We start from the raw sequence: 13,043 nt of genomic DNA, 5'->3' as shown, positions 1-13,043 counted from the left end.
CTGCGCCTGCTTAATCAAATTTCCGAGTGAACATGACTCCGAGAGGACGCAAGGTTTACTGGGAAATCAGTCGGCCATGATTATATCATAGTTCGTGAACTGGATGCCTTTTAGATACTCGAGCGTTCGTTTCTAAAAGCTACGAACAAAACATGAATGTAACTAATTGAATGGGAATTTTTAATTATATCCCTCTGGAAATGATTCTATTGCAGCGAGCATTAATGTATTTCCACTTGCTTCGAGCAATGTAGAAAACAATACCTTTCTCGCAGCGTTGGTTGAAATTTTATTTCGTATTGTTAAAACGTTACGAAACACTTGCTAAGAAGCAAGGGGCATTATTTAATATTGTGTGGAGGCTGTGTAAAATATAGGACCAGGGTCTATAGATTGTCTGATCAGCTAAACGAGGTTATTGAAAAAGTATTACGATTCACACAAATAGATGAATCTAATTTTCAAGACTCGACGATTTTCGCGAGCAGGTTATTTACGCGGCTGGAATTGTAAATACATATCCAGAATTATACCTGACCCTACCTTCCTCTAGAAAATATCGAGCGGTTAAGGGGTCATTCTACTTTGATCGGCCGAAAATTGAAGCTATATTAAAATTTTTTTTCAAAAAAAATACAACATATAATGAAATAAATCTTCTTGGAATTTATTAAGCTACTCTTATATTATACAAAAAAAAATTTAAAAAATTGTTTTCAATTTGTTTCATATGATTTTTTATACCGCCAATGTGACACGTACAAAAAAAAGGTACACTCGTGGCGTGGTGTAAGTGATTTCGCGGCTCAAGCTTATCTGAAATAAAAAATTCGGAAAGATTCTTAATCTATATGAGTGTGGTTATCGCCCGTAGCTCAATTAACAATTTTTGTTGAGGAATAACAAAATGGCGCCGGTTTAAAAGATAAAATTCCAAAAAAGAGTGTTTTCTCGAATGTTCCCCGAGAAAAATCTCGGTTATTTTTCAACAAAAATTGTTAATTGAGCTACGGGCGATAGCTACGCTCATACAGATTAAGAATCTTTCCGAATGTTTTATTTCAGATAAGCCTAAGCTGGGAAATCACCAATACCACAAACATACCTCTTTTTTGTAAGTGTCACATTGACGGTATAAAAAAACATATGAAACAAATTAAAAACAAACTTTTTAATTTTTTTGTATAATATAAGAGTAGCTTAATAAATTCAAAAAGGTTTATTTCATTGTATGTTGTATTTATTCGGATAAGAATCTTTAAAAATAGCTTCATTTTTCGGCCGATCAAAGTAGAATTAAAAATGACTCCTTAAATGACTGGTTTAGTTATTCTTGTTAATATCCGTTTGAATTGCAACCAAAAGAAGAATCAAACCTTTTCCGCCACTCAAGCCCAGATTATATACATCTACGTTTAAACACGCTCACACCGTCAGTGGAATATGTAATCCAACGAATTCCCATAACAACGGCTTTCACTTCTTCGGTGCATCTTTCACTCGCATCTAAACTAAATAGATAATGCTCACAGCAACCCTGCTGGAAATGCAACTCCAGAACTATGACTTCAGAACTAACTCGAGATACTATGTCACCTAATCTCTAATGTAACACTTTCTGCTACCACAAAACTATCAACAAATTACTCCTCTTTGTTGAACAGAAACGCAATGAAAAAGGTAAAATAAAACTTCCTCCTTGCGCACGTTTCGCACCATCGGTAGCAACGTATAATAGTTACCAATATACTGAAAGCAAATGAAACACCCTTTCCTTTCAAGCAATCTAAATTAACAGATATAAAAATATATTCACCATTCAGTGCACACTTCTCGCGTAACCTACTACGTGCATCGCAGAGCTATTCCCCCCTTTACCTAAACAAAAAATACGAGCTAAAATAAAACTCCTCCCTCACACGTTTTTCACACCCCCGAAAACAAAGTAGACGCCAGTATACTCGCAGCGAACGCAACACCGCCCCTTTCCATCCCAGCAATCTAAATTAACAGATAGAGGAGGATATTCACGACTCCGTGCACATTTCACGCGTACCCAGCAAACGTTACGTTCCCATTGGCCACGCAATATCTCCGCAAGCATCACCGCCATGCTCCGCTAGAAATAAAGCCATTCACGGCAAAGTGTGTCGCTGTCGGGGCTACCTCGTTGCGCGACCGCAAAAGGTTAACCTTAAAGCAGTCACCCGACGTAGCCGCGCCGTCACTATTCCGTCGCGCGCGCGTGTGTGCACGTCCCTGAAAGAACGTCGTAACAAGCGTAGCGCGCGTCACTTTCATCCCCCAGTTGAAGCGGCTTCGAGCAGAGGGCCGCTTGAAAACGGCAACCGTCACGATTCCTTCGCGCCGCTACGCGCGATTAATTTTAAGATGACCGCGTTACCTAATGAACCGTGGGAACTGTCGCGGCTCGACCACGCGGCAGGAAAGCTTAATCAACCAGCGAGTGAAATTTGAACGCTGACAGATCACCCGCCCCGCGAATTATCAGCCAATGATCACCGACCATTCTTCGACGCAACATTCTCTGCGACCACGTTGCCGGTACCAGTACGCAAATTGGCTCGTTAACCTGATTCCAAGGAGCTGTGGCCCGAGATTATTAGCCTCGAAATGAACAATCGGTGATCCGCTGTACCGCGTCAAGGCTACTTCCACTGGCATTATTTCTCGCGCGCGAACTTCCAATAAGCTCATTAACGTGATTCAAGGAATCTAAACGTTGCCCGCGTAATTAGTCACACCCTCCACGGATCATCCGCCCTGCGACACAATGAGCGCCGCGGGAACCCCTCCGCGTTTCTGCACAGTGTCGCTTAACGAAGGCACCTCGCAAATTACTTGCGTTTTAATGATCCGTCTTTGATCCGTCTACGATCCGTTGTTTGTCTCGCAACCAATCGGGCGTCCAACGTCGCCTCGCGGCAGCTTGAAAGCTGGATGACAATGGACGGATCTCACCACCCGCTCTGGAATACCATCGCGGCTCCGTATACTCTTTCGAATTGATACAATGATGGTCGAGTGAGCTCCATTATCTAAATATTAATCGCACCTCTCTTTGAATTATGTTTCAGTTTCAAGTTCGCGTACCGGGCTTACTGCTTCAACCGGATGACGGACGAGTAGCGCGATCTAACGAGGTCGTTCGAAGAATTCTGGTTCCCTTGCCAAATGGAGAACAGTGTCCTTCCCAGGGAGGCATGAATTGATATTTCCATTTTACGCCGCGAGTGGCGTAAATTTCTAACGGACAGGAGAATTTCCTTCTTTTATGTTTGATGTAATTGGGGATAACGCGGAGATGAGGTGGGGAATGAAATGGTTCACTTTCGGGGGAGGGTTGTAAATCGACATCGCCGCTTAAAAGTTCCCGGGCGCCGGGAACTTTTACCAAATTCGCGAGGACATGAATTCGTGCTGCCCGGTTAGTATCACTTCTCTGGGACACGATGTTCTTGTCGCACAGTAGTTCGCCACTTGGCAGCGTTATCAAAGGCAGCCCGATCCACAGACGTGTCACGTGTCCCAATTTCCTCCTCAGCTTAAGTTCTTCCGCGACTTCGCCGTCGGTCATTGCACGCGGGAAGCTTGAAACGTTGCACTTACACGAACATTAATGGCGCACCACTTTTGCTTCCGTAACTGAAGACCAACACGTGCGAACTCCGTTCGCGGACCTAACGATATTTCGATAGAGTAATATCCAACCATTCACTCGCCGCAAGGTTAACTACTTTCGGCAAGATTTGCTCGTTCAACTCCACAGAATTATACCTCGCAGTGGTTAATCCGACCTCAGCTCGAAAACATTCGAATTTGTGGGGTACCGTAATCCAGAACTAGAACAGTTTCGAATACCTAAGAGACTCCCTCCTGTTCCAAACCACCAACAACACACGTGTCGACAACTTCCCGACGTCCACTTCCCCTTCGCCAAGCTCTCACCACCGGCAGGAGCGAAAGGAAAAAGAAGACCAGAAGAGGGAACAATTTGCTACCTTTAGCTCAGACACCAAACAACAAATGTCCTTTAAAGAACAAGAAACGATCCCCGGTGAACCAACAGGGGAAGAGTAAAACCAAGAAGCCCAGAAAGTAGAGAGAAAGAGCGAGAGAGGGTGAGAGAGGGAGAAGCTCGACTTCTGCGTTAATCTTCTTTCTCATTTCCAATTCAAATCACCCTCCGCAATCACGAGCAAAAAACCACCCAGAGGACCAAAGAAAGCAGAATCTTCGACGGCTCCATTCCCCCCAGCGACGATCCCTTCCTCGCGACCCAAAACACTCGTAGAGCCCACTTGCCGCCCGTTCATCGAGACGAATCGCGACGATGGGGTAAGAAGAACGCTACCCCGTGGCTCTCTTCGAAATCCCAATCCACCGAGGTCGTCCGCTCGAATCCCCGTCGAACGTTCCATGTCCCTCGCTGACCGACTTGTCAGCGAGTCACGTATCAGCCATTCGTCGACGTTGCTACTTACGCCAACCGCAGTGAATCCTTTCCCCCAGGAAACCTGGCTGTCTCCTTGAGCACGCCGCGAGTAGCCAGGGGCTGCTGTTGCGACAGACGCGCGCAGACGGTGGGAGCACGAGGGCAGCCCGACGGTGGCTTTCCGCGATGGAAGCAGGGAAAACGTCGCGAGGGCTAGATCCTGGGGCGCGTGGCCGCGTCGCGGCGCGCCGTCGAGGGGGCGAGCGCCGTCCCCCTGGCGAACGGGTTTTTTCCTGCGCCTCCTGCGGGCGCAGCGGCGTGTTCGCGCGCGTACCAAACCGGTGCCCGTCCGCGGTCGGAATTGCCGCCGACCGACGTCAGCCGGTCGCGACGGGACGCCTCTCATAAACAGAGAGGGCCGGCATTCGAGCGCGCCCGCCGCGGCTGTGCACGGATTTCTCGTCGTCGCCGTGGATCGTACGCGTACGCGGCGGCCAGTGAGAGCGCGCGGCGCGGCGCCTCGCGTCGCGGCGCGGCCAGGTGGCGCGAGACGCCGTGGACTCGCTGTTAGGGTGGCGGGCTCCGACGCCGTTCGAACGCACGGACACACTGACGCCCCCAGACGCTCCAAGGGGGGCTGGAGAACGATGCTGCCGCCATGCGGCGCGCCCCCTCAAACGAAACTGAGCGCGACGCCAGCGGCCGAGTGCCCCCGCAGTCGCGGCCGCGACGCCGACGCCGAGTGGGGATAGCGTCGCTTCAACCCTCCCTGCTCGCTCCCCTCCCCCTGACACTGGGGTGTCCCTTCGCGTCGAAGACAAGGCAGGATGTAGTACCGCCTTTCGCGCTTTTTGGTTCTTGGCTTTCTTTTTTTGCGGGGTTGCTGTTGGGGTTAAGATTTGGGTGTGATTAGGAGCATGGGGTTGATTTGGAGGCGGAGGCGTTTTGGTTGGGTTTGGAGAGTTTGTTTTCGGGGTGTTTGGCTTGGTCAATGAAATTTCCTCGCGGATTGGCAGGGAATGGGGGTTGTTGCTTGTTTGGTGTGAGTGGTGATGTGTAGTTGGGTGGCATGTTGGAGATGGGTTGTGGATGATTGGTTTGCAGGGGTTGTGTTTGGATTTAGGGGTCTTTTGGGGTAGGTGCTTTTGTGGATTGCTATTGGTATTTTGGAGGTATTTATACATTTTGCATGCTCTTTCATCGTGTTTGAAGCGCAGCGTTTTGTTACGAGAATAATTTGTGTACAGGGAACCATTCGTGAGCCACGGAGGCGTATTCGTTATCACATCATATGTATTAATTTTTGCATTTCAACATTCTTCCCATGCATACTTTCATAATCAACTACCCTTTATTACTAATTGTATGATAATATGGTATCACAAACTATCAAGAATAAATAAACTTTTTAGTAGTACCTATACTGCTTGTCACTTTATACCATTACTTTTTCTTAAAAAAAAATTTCAGATCATTGCAAATTTAGTATCATCATATGCAATCAACGTTAGAGAACACAACGCTTTGATTACACTGCACTTCGTTAATCCGTGATATCTCTTTCAATAATTTACCAACTATGCTGTGCTATTGCAGAAAAAAAGAAGGGAAAACAAAGTAAATTCGCAAAAAACAATAGACACTGCAAAATTGCGGTTTGCAAATTGCAAAAAGCTATTCATGTTATTTCGACGACGATACGAGTGGCCGTCGTTGGTTATACTCGATTTTCTGCTTCATTGGTAGCGATACGTGCTTTTATTTTACACGTGTACCTATCTACATTTAACTGCAAAATATTACGCACACACAGGATAATAGCGCACACGCGTGTCCACATTTGCTTTCTGTTTTAGTTTCTAGCTTTTTCACTCTTTAGAAATTTGCACCCACTTACTATGTATCTTAGTGAAAACATTTTATACATATTTGGTGTATTTTTCTATAAGTAGTAATTTTGGGGGTGATTCATTATTGTGTTTGTGGTCGGTGGCTTTTATTAAAATTTATCATTTTCTACCTATGCTCCTTTCTGCGGTCTGTTTCACGAACTGTTTCTAAGTACCCCATTTCATAATCTCAAATGATTGTAATTCTTTAACCTCTTGCTTTTGTACGAAAGATTTCGCGTGACGTTTTACCACAGTCTGTGGCGCTGACGTTGACACCAAGGTTAAATGAGAGTTGCTTCCGGGCCATCTTTCACATTTATGGCACTACCCCTTCACTATTATGCTTTTCACCCGTTTTCCCCAAGGCAGTTTCTAACAAGTACGAAAGTAGTTACTTAGAAGTACACTCTGATAAATAGGAACTCATTGGAAGTTCTTGCTAAGGTTTGTGTACACAAATGGGACGGAGTGAATGAATCATTCGTGCTTGTGAAAATTCGTTGATCATAAGGATAATTAAATGGCCACCGCAGAAACATTTAAAACGATATAAGATCATATAAATGAAATAATCTCACACAAGCTATTGTATTTTGCGATATAATGGCTTCCTTTGAAACTAAGCAAGGTGAAGTGCCAGATGAAGAAAATGAAATACTAAATATTTTGACACTCATTACGTATTTGATAAGAGTTCAATATTTGTATTCTGACATCTCGTAAATAATATGAAACTACTAAAATCCTGCTCCTTTTTTTATGTATAAATATTTTAATCCTCTGACTATTTAGGTTCAGGTCAACCATTTCTTTACCATTTGACTAATAATAAGTAGTATTGCATGTATCACTAATATATATATGAATTTCCATTACTCATAGACTACACCCACGAAGCTAACTTGCGCATCAAGCGTTCACCCAACAAGAATACTGAACACATTAAAAATTGTAACTTGTAACTTTCGAATTTGCAATTGCTATTTATGCATTCAGATTTAAAATAAATTATAATTAAAATATAACGTTCACGTCAGGATCCCGCAAAAATGTATCCATAATATTGTTACATCTTTTACTGAATGAAACGAATACTCACAACATGTTTTCAGTATAATTATTGCTTTTATTAGACATAAATATTTTACCGAAATACTTGATCTCATATTGAAAGAGGTAACAAACTAAAATACTTGTTTTAAATAACCAAAATCCAATTCTGGACCCGAGAGCCAGAGTGTATTCAGTCCACTTCTTAAAAAAATGATATTTTCCATGTTTACCTTATCAAATTTTTCACTCTTTCGGAAACACGTAAAATTTCATTGTTTACAAAAGGTAGATTTAATATACTCTGCCTCTCGAGTCTGGAATTGGTTATTTTGTTAATTGGATTTTGGTTACTTAAAACATGTGTTTTAGTTTGTTACCTCTTTCAGTATGAGATCAAGTATTAATGCACTCTGGCTTTGGAGATCAGAATTTTATTGGAAAAGTATCAGCCGGTAATTGTATTTCATCTCTGACCAATTTCACAGTCATACTACTGTCACCACTTAATTCTTCACTTTCGCAGACCTCTTCGCCTCTTATTCTCCATACTCCTCCATTATTTATTAAAAATTCTTCTGTCAAGCTTCGATTACCTCGGTACATTTTCTTGCTTGAATTAAATGACTTCACGTCGTGCATACAGAAATAAGACCGTACCAATCGTTCGAAGATGTTTACTGCTCGTCTGCCTTGACAGAATCGAGAGCCCCTCAAACTTTCCAGAACTCATTGGGGAAGATCGGAATAAGTAAAATGTCATCCGCCACGGCAAGTGAGGGGCGTTTAATTAACTATATTTGTTTAAAAGAAACGGCCGTCACCGATGAATATTTAATTAAATTTCATTCGATACTTCAATTTTCGTAGGAGCCACTTCAGCTTTTGCCACGTTGCACCGATACTAATCAGTTTTATCAGCTGCCAACCAGGGACGTAAATAAGGGTCGAATGAATAATTCTGTTTAAATTATATTGGTCATTATAAATTGCACGTTCGTCATGGCAATATCTCGGTCGCAAACATTATTTCTAGCTGATGTATAGAGTGAAATCTGCAGCTAGATTTTCTGTACAAACTATTGTATGCTCGCAAATTCATATTTTATCTTTTGAACAAGTAGTTTCATTTTTCAGAATAACACGCTGTGTTGTTATGTAAAAATTCATTTGATTTGATCCTTCACATAATAAGGAAGAAGATTATCCTTATTTGGTATAGTTTCGTTCCTCCATTGTCCTTTAAAGACGAGCTTGGATAATAATAATCACTAATTCTTTTATCTATACTGTCTGTTAATGAGTTTGTAAGCAAATTGTATTTAAAAAGTTGTTTAAAAAAACGAATTCTCCATGTTATTTTATACGTTCATTTAATAAATTCCTTAACACAACATTTGCTCAGTTGCTAAAGTATGAGAAATTATATAACTATGTAGAAATAAAAAGCACTGACTGTTTGCAATGCACGGTACAGCGACCTCTGTCTTCAGTACATTACAATTTGGGAAATGAAATCTGCACAAAGTATATCATACAGATCCTGTTATATGTCCAGCAGTGGATTAAAGCAGAATATCAAACGCGACTGTCGTTTCTCTGAAATTTAATGGAACTATAATTTCTGTTATTCCACAGACCATGGTATTAATTGTTAATCGCCTTGTTAATCCCCAAGTTTCACATGCGATATTGATTCGCCGTGGGCCGAGTAACAAAGCAGCGTCGTTTACAGTTAGCCTGGCTGTGATCAGCAATGGGAACCATGAATAATCTATCAAACGTGGCTACGAAAGCAGATAATTGGGCCGATTGAAATCTACTCTAGCGTCTTATCGTGCCACGATTGAATTAGCCATTCAATTATCGAGCTTGATCTCGGTGAACGAGGCCTGCTTTTCATGCAACGACCATGTTGGATCAAGCAGCGCAGGGCGGGCATAAAACAACCACTGGCCTTGACATTTCATTTGCGCAAAACGAGACGACGATTTTCAGGCGGAAATAGAACGCTGCGCAGAGAAAAATTATTTAGTAACTGTTGAATAATTCGAGTTAAAAAATTTAGCTGAAACTGTAATTAACTGTTTATAATTTTAAGGTAACGTATCGCATCGTCTGTGTTTTGACATAGTTTGACCGTGTTGTAACATAGAAATCGCAAGACATTTTAATGAAAAATAATTCATTATGAATTATGTAATTTCATTTATAATAAAACTGAAGATTATCTTCGTTTTCTTTTCCACATTTCACAACCAAAGTCCAGTACAAGATCCTTCCTACGACAGAGCAATTTAAAGTAGAAATGAACAAACAAGTGATAAAGAAGTATGAAGAAGAATTAATTGATCAAAACTTTACACAAATTGACAATAGTTCTTCGTTAAATTCTGGAAAGTTTAATAGAACCTCGCCGAGGACGAAAAAGGACCATTCATTTCCCCCAAGTCTTTTGGACATGAAACCTGACTCTTCGATGTAATTTAATGCTTCAAAGTAAAAATGATATTTCTACGCAATCTACCTGCTTCGACTCGACCTTTTAGCCATGACTATTTAAATCTACTTAGCAATGTAAATTCAGTTTGACATTAATATTGTTCGCTTAACATAGTCACATCACTCCAGTTCAGTTTCACGTCGGTCGTTCACAAATCTTCTTTGCCGAGGCTGGCGTCGACGGTGCCATCCGAGTTAAATAAAAATGGCGTCGTTAATCATTAATAAGCTGGCACTTTTGCATCGTCATGTCTCGGTGGAAGCGGCGGGACGTTTTTTTTTTTAACGCCCAATAAAACGAATTACGGTCGCAAGTGAAACGCATAATGTTTCCACCTAAATCGTCCACGGTGAAGCGAATAAATTAAATCGCAATAAAGCGCGGCCGTTAAAGCGTTTCGCGTGAGCCAGCGAATTTTTAATGGCGCGGATAATTCGCAACGAAAACAAGAAAATGCAATCGTGTGAACGATGTAATCCTCGATTCCCGACATAAGCAATTGTTTGCCCTCCACTCAAGCCCGGCGCGCGAATTTTTCATTCGCACTTCCACTTTCGAACCCCATAAATCGAGCACGACCATAAAATCCGAATGGTTGGCTCACGCTCGTGGGGAACAACGATTCGATCATTCTTCCTTCGACTAGGCGGTGTCCTCTTTGCCTCTTTCTTGATAAACAAATGGTAAATATGATATTTCGGGCGACTAGATCGTGTATTTCATAGAATCCTTTCTGTAATAGTATTTCGTAAAGCTGCGGATGGCACTTTAAGGCTACTCACTTTGCTTTCTTTGCAAAGAGGAAATATAAATCAAATTGCTAGGAAATAAGCGATTTGGCACGCATGTAGGATATTAGGAACTACATTAAGAATTTGAAGGGTAGATTGTGTTTACTGGACTGGCGGGAATTCTCTTTGTTTTGATTGTATAGTGAATGTAGATGTCCAAATTAGCGAGGACAGAGTTGAAAGTTATCTACTCATTTGGAAATACCCATGGCAGGCTTCTTTCTTCAGCAATAAATTAACGTTGCAATATTGCAGTACACGTAAACGTAAGTGATAACTGTTTAAAGTTACTATTGGAGTGAATAATTTTCATTATGTCGTAACTTTAGGGCGTTACAATGAGTAATATTTCCTTGCTACGTTGCAAGTAGAAAATGCCTGTCATGACCAGGAAGTTTGAAAGGGTAGGAAATTCTGAGATGTAAAGGTGTGTAAACAGTGTGTTGAAAATTGAAATTGAAGGAGCATGCTCAGTCTTTCTTAAACATTGAAGTTAGTATATTATAAATCATTCACTTGGATACAAATTACAAACGATGAACACGTGAAAGCAAATTGCTCGTTTTATTAAAATCGAAAACCGTCTACCTTCGACGATATTACCTTTTCGACTTACATATATATATTCACCAAGAATTTTTGCTCTGATTAGTGAAAATTATCTGTCTTGTGAGTCATAAATCCTATTTAGCATTCTGTATTTTCAATTACACCCCTTTTATAAAAGGGGAATTCCTTTCCCTCTCCTTTGTTTATCCTCTGCAGATTATATCATTTATATGATTAGGTGTTCCGGTTGATCCACGTATCCAGAATACAAAAGTCGTATTTCAACCTGTTTTTCGCCGCTACGAGGAAATAAATCTTCGAATAAAACCATTCCACGGATCCACGTTAATTACAAGTAACACAGACTTAATGGAGGACACCCCCCTGCCCCGCCCAGTGATTATTAGATCAAATTACTTCATTACCAACCAGCAGCATTGGACAAAGATAACACGAAGAAACCTGAAATTAACTTTTCCAGCTACATCCACCAAACACTCAATTTATCCACCACTGCCCCATAAATCTCGAACCCTTTTCCTTCACCCGCCCATAGACAAGTGTATCCCAGCACTGAACTATTGCCTCCTACGAATTCTTCCTAACTGCAATAAATCCTTTCTGCAACGCCCACACGACATAATAAAAATTGTGCACAGACTTCGGATTAATTAAAGAGCAAGATTAGCCTTGCAAAGCTGGCGACACGATTCCCAGCGTGCACAGGTGCAAAGCTTGAGAATCACGGGGTCGCAACAAAAGCGCGCAAGGTAATAACCACGTGACAGGGGCACATCGATTCCAATAAAAAAAGAACCCTTCGATCCCGACGAGCAAAATGTTGCGAAAGCGCAACAACGTGCAAGTGTCTGATGCGGGGGCCAGCCGACCATAACGAAACCGTTTGTCGCACATGAACAGCCGTGTAACGAGCACGATAAGGCTCCGAGACAGAGCAGAAGTACGTTTCGCACCGGTCGAAGCTGTCCTTGTCAAACGGTAACGCTGTATCGAGCACGCCGATTCGGCATTCACTGGGAGAACAATGAAATTGCGCCGTGCACGAGAGTATTACGCTAACAGGGAGTGCTATTCTTTATCCTCTCCCTTTTTTTTTTTTAAAAAAAAAGAGAATACGCTTTTGGTTTCTCTTGCGTGGAAAATTGTGCTTGGTCTGTGGTGTACGTGTGCAGTGGATTGTGAATGCGGTCGCATTTTGATGAAATGATCTGGCCTTCTTTGCGTTGCGCTGCTTGGACTTTAGTTGGCAATTTGGAGATAAACACCTGGTGAGAAATTTTTTTATAATTGACAGGGGAGAAGAAGGGAATTTCAGTTGTTGATAAGACGAGAAAGAATATTCGTGAAGATTTATTTTAAAAATTAATTGCATAAATTAGATGCATAAAAACATGATTCAAATTTCAGATGAATCGAATCGCTAGTTTCTTAAAAAAAAAACACCTAAATTCTGCTGTGTTTTAGCCCCAAAAATAGGATTCCCGTCTACGAGTGCACGATATAGTACTCAAGAGACTTTTTTAATTGATTTCCTGGAAAATAAAGCTCCTCGTGGTAATTTGCAATTTTCTGACACGCAACTACACCGAAAGCACACTTCCAATGTTTTAAATATACTTGAAGCACTGAAACGCGAGCATGTATCCGATTAAAGTGCAGAGTTTGCGTAGGATCATAAGTCGATGCAAACATTTACAGTGCTTCCGCTAACCTTTATTGCACGAATTACATATTCTGCTTGTGCTAACGAACGTCTGGCTTCGTTATATGAATTAAACGCC

General features: G+C 41.8%; 1 protein-coding gene across 7 annotated transcripts in view; it reads right to left on the bottom strand.

Annotated features, from left to right (window-relative positions):
• Positions 1–13,043, bottom strand: part of Mp (collagen XV/XVIII-type protein multiplexin) — a 325,990-nt gene that overhangs the window by 177,587 nt on the left and 135,360 nt on the right. Inside the window, exon 1 of one of the 7 annotated variants that reach the window (XM_076813596.1) lies at positions 4,506–5,030. The exons of the other annotated variants lie outside the window; for them this stretch is intronic. The gene's annotated coding sequence lies outside the window, so the exon portion shown is untranslated. Of the gene's footprint in view, positions 1–4,505; positions 5,031–13,043 lie in introns of those variants that run through there. 7 annotated transcript variants of the gene reach the window in all.

This window comes from Andrena cerasifolii, chromosome 6 (assembly GCF_050908995.1).
Source record: "Andrena cerasifolii isolate SP2316 chromosome 6, iyAndCera1_principal, whole genome shotgun sequence".
NCBI lineage: Eukaryota > Metazoa > Arthropoda > Insecta > Hymenoptera > Andrenidae > Andrena > Andrena cerasifolii.
The sequence above is the reverse complement of the archived record's forward strand: the minus strand, read 5'-3'. Positions and strand labels throughout refer to the sequence as shown.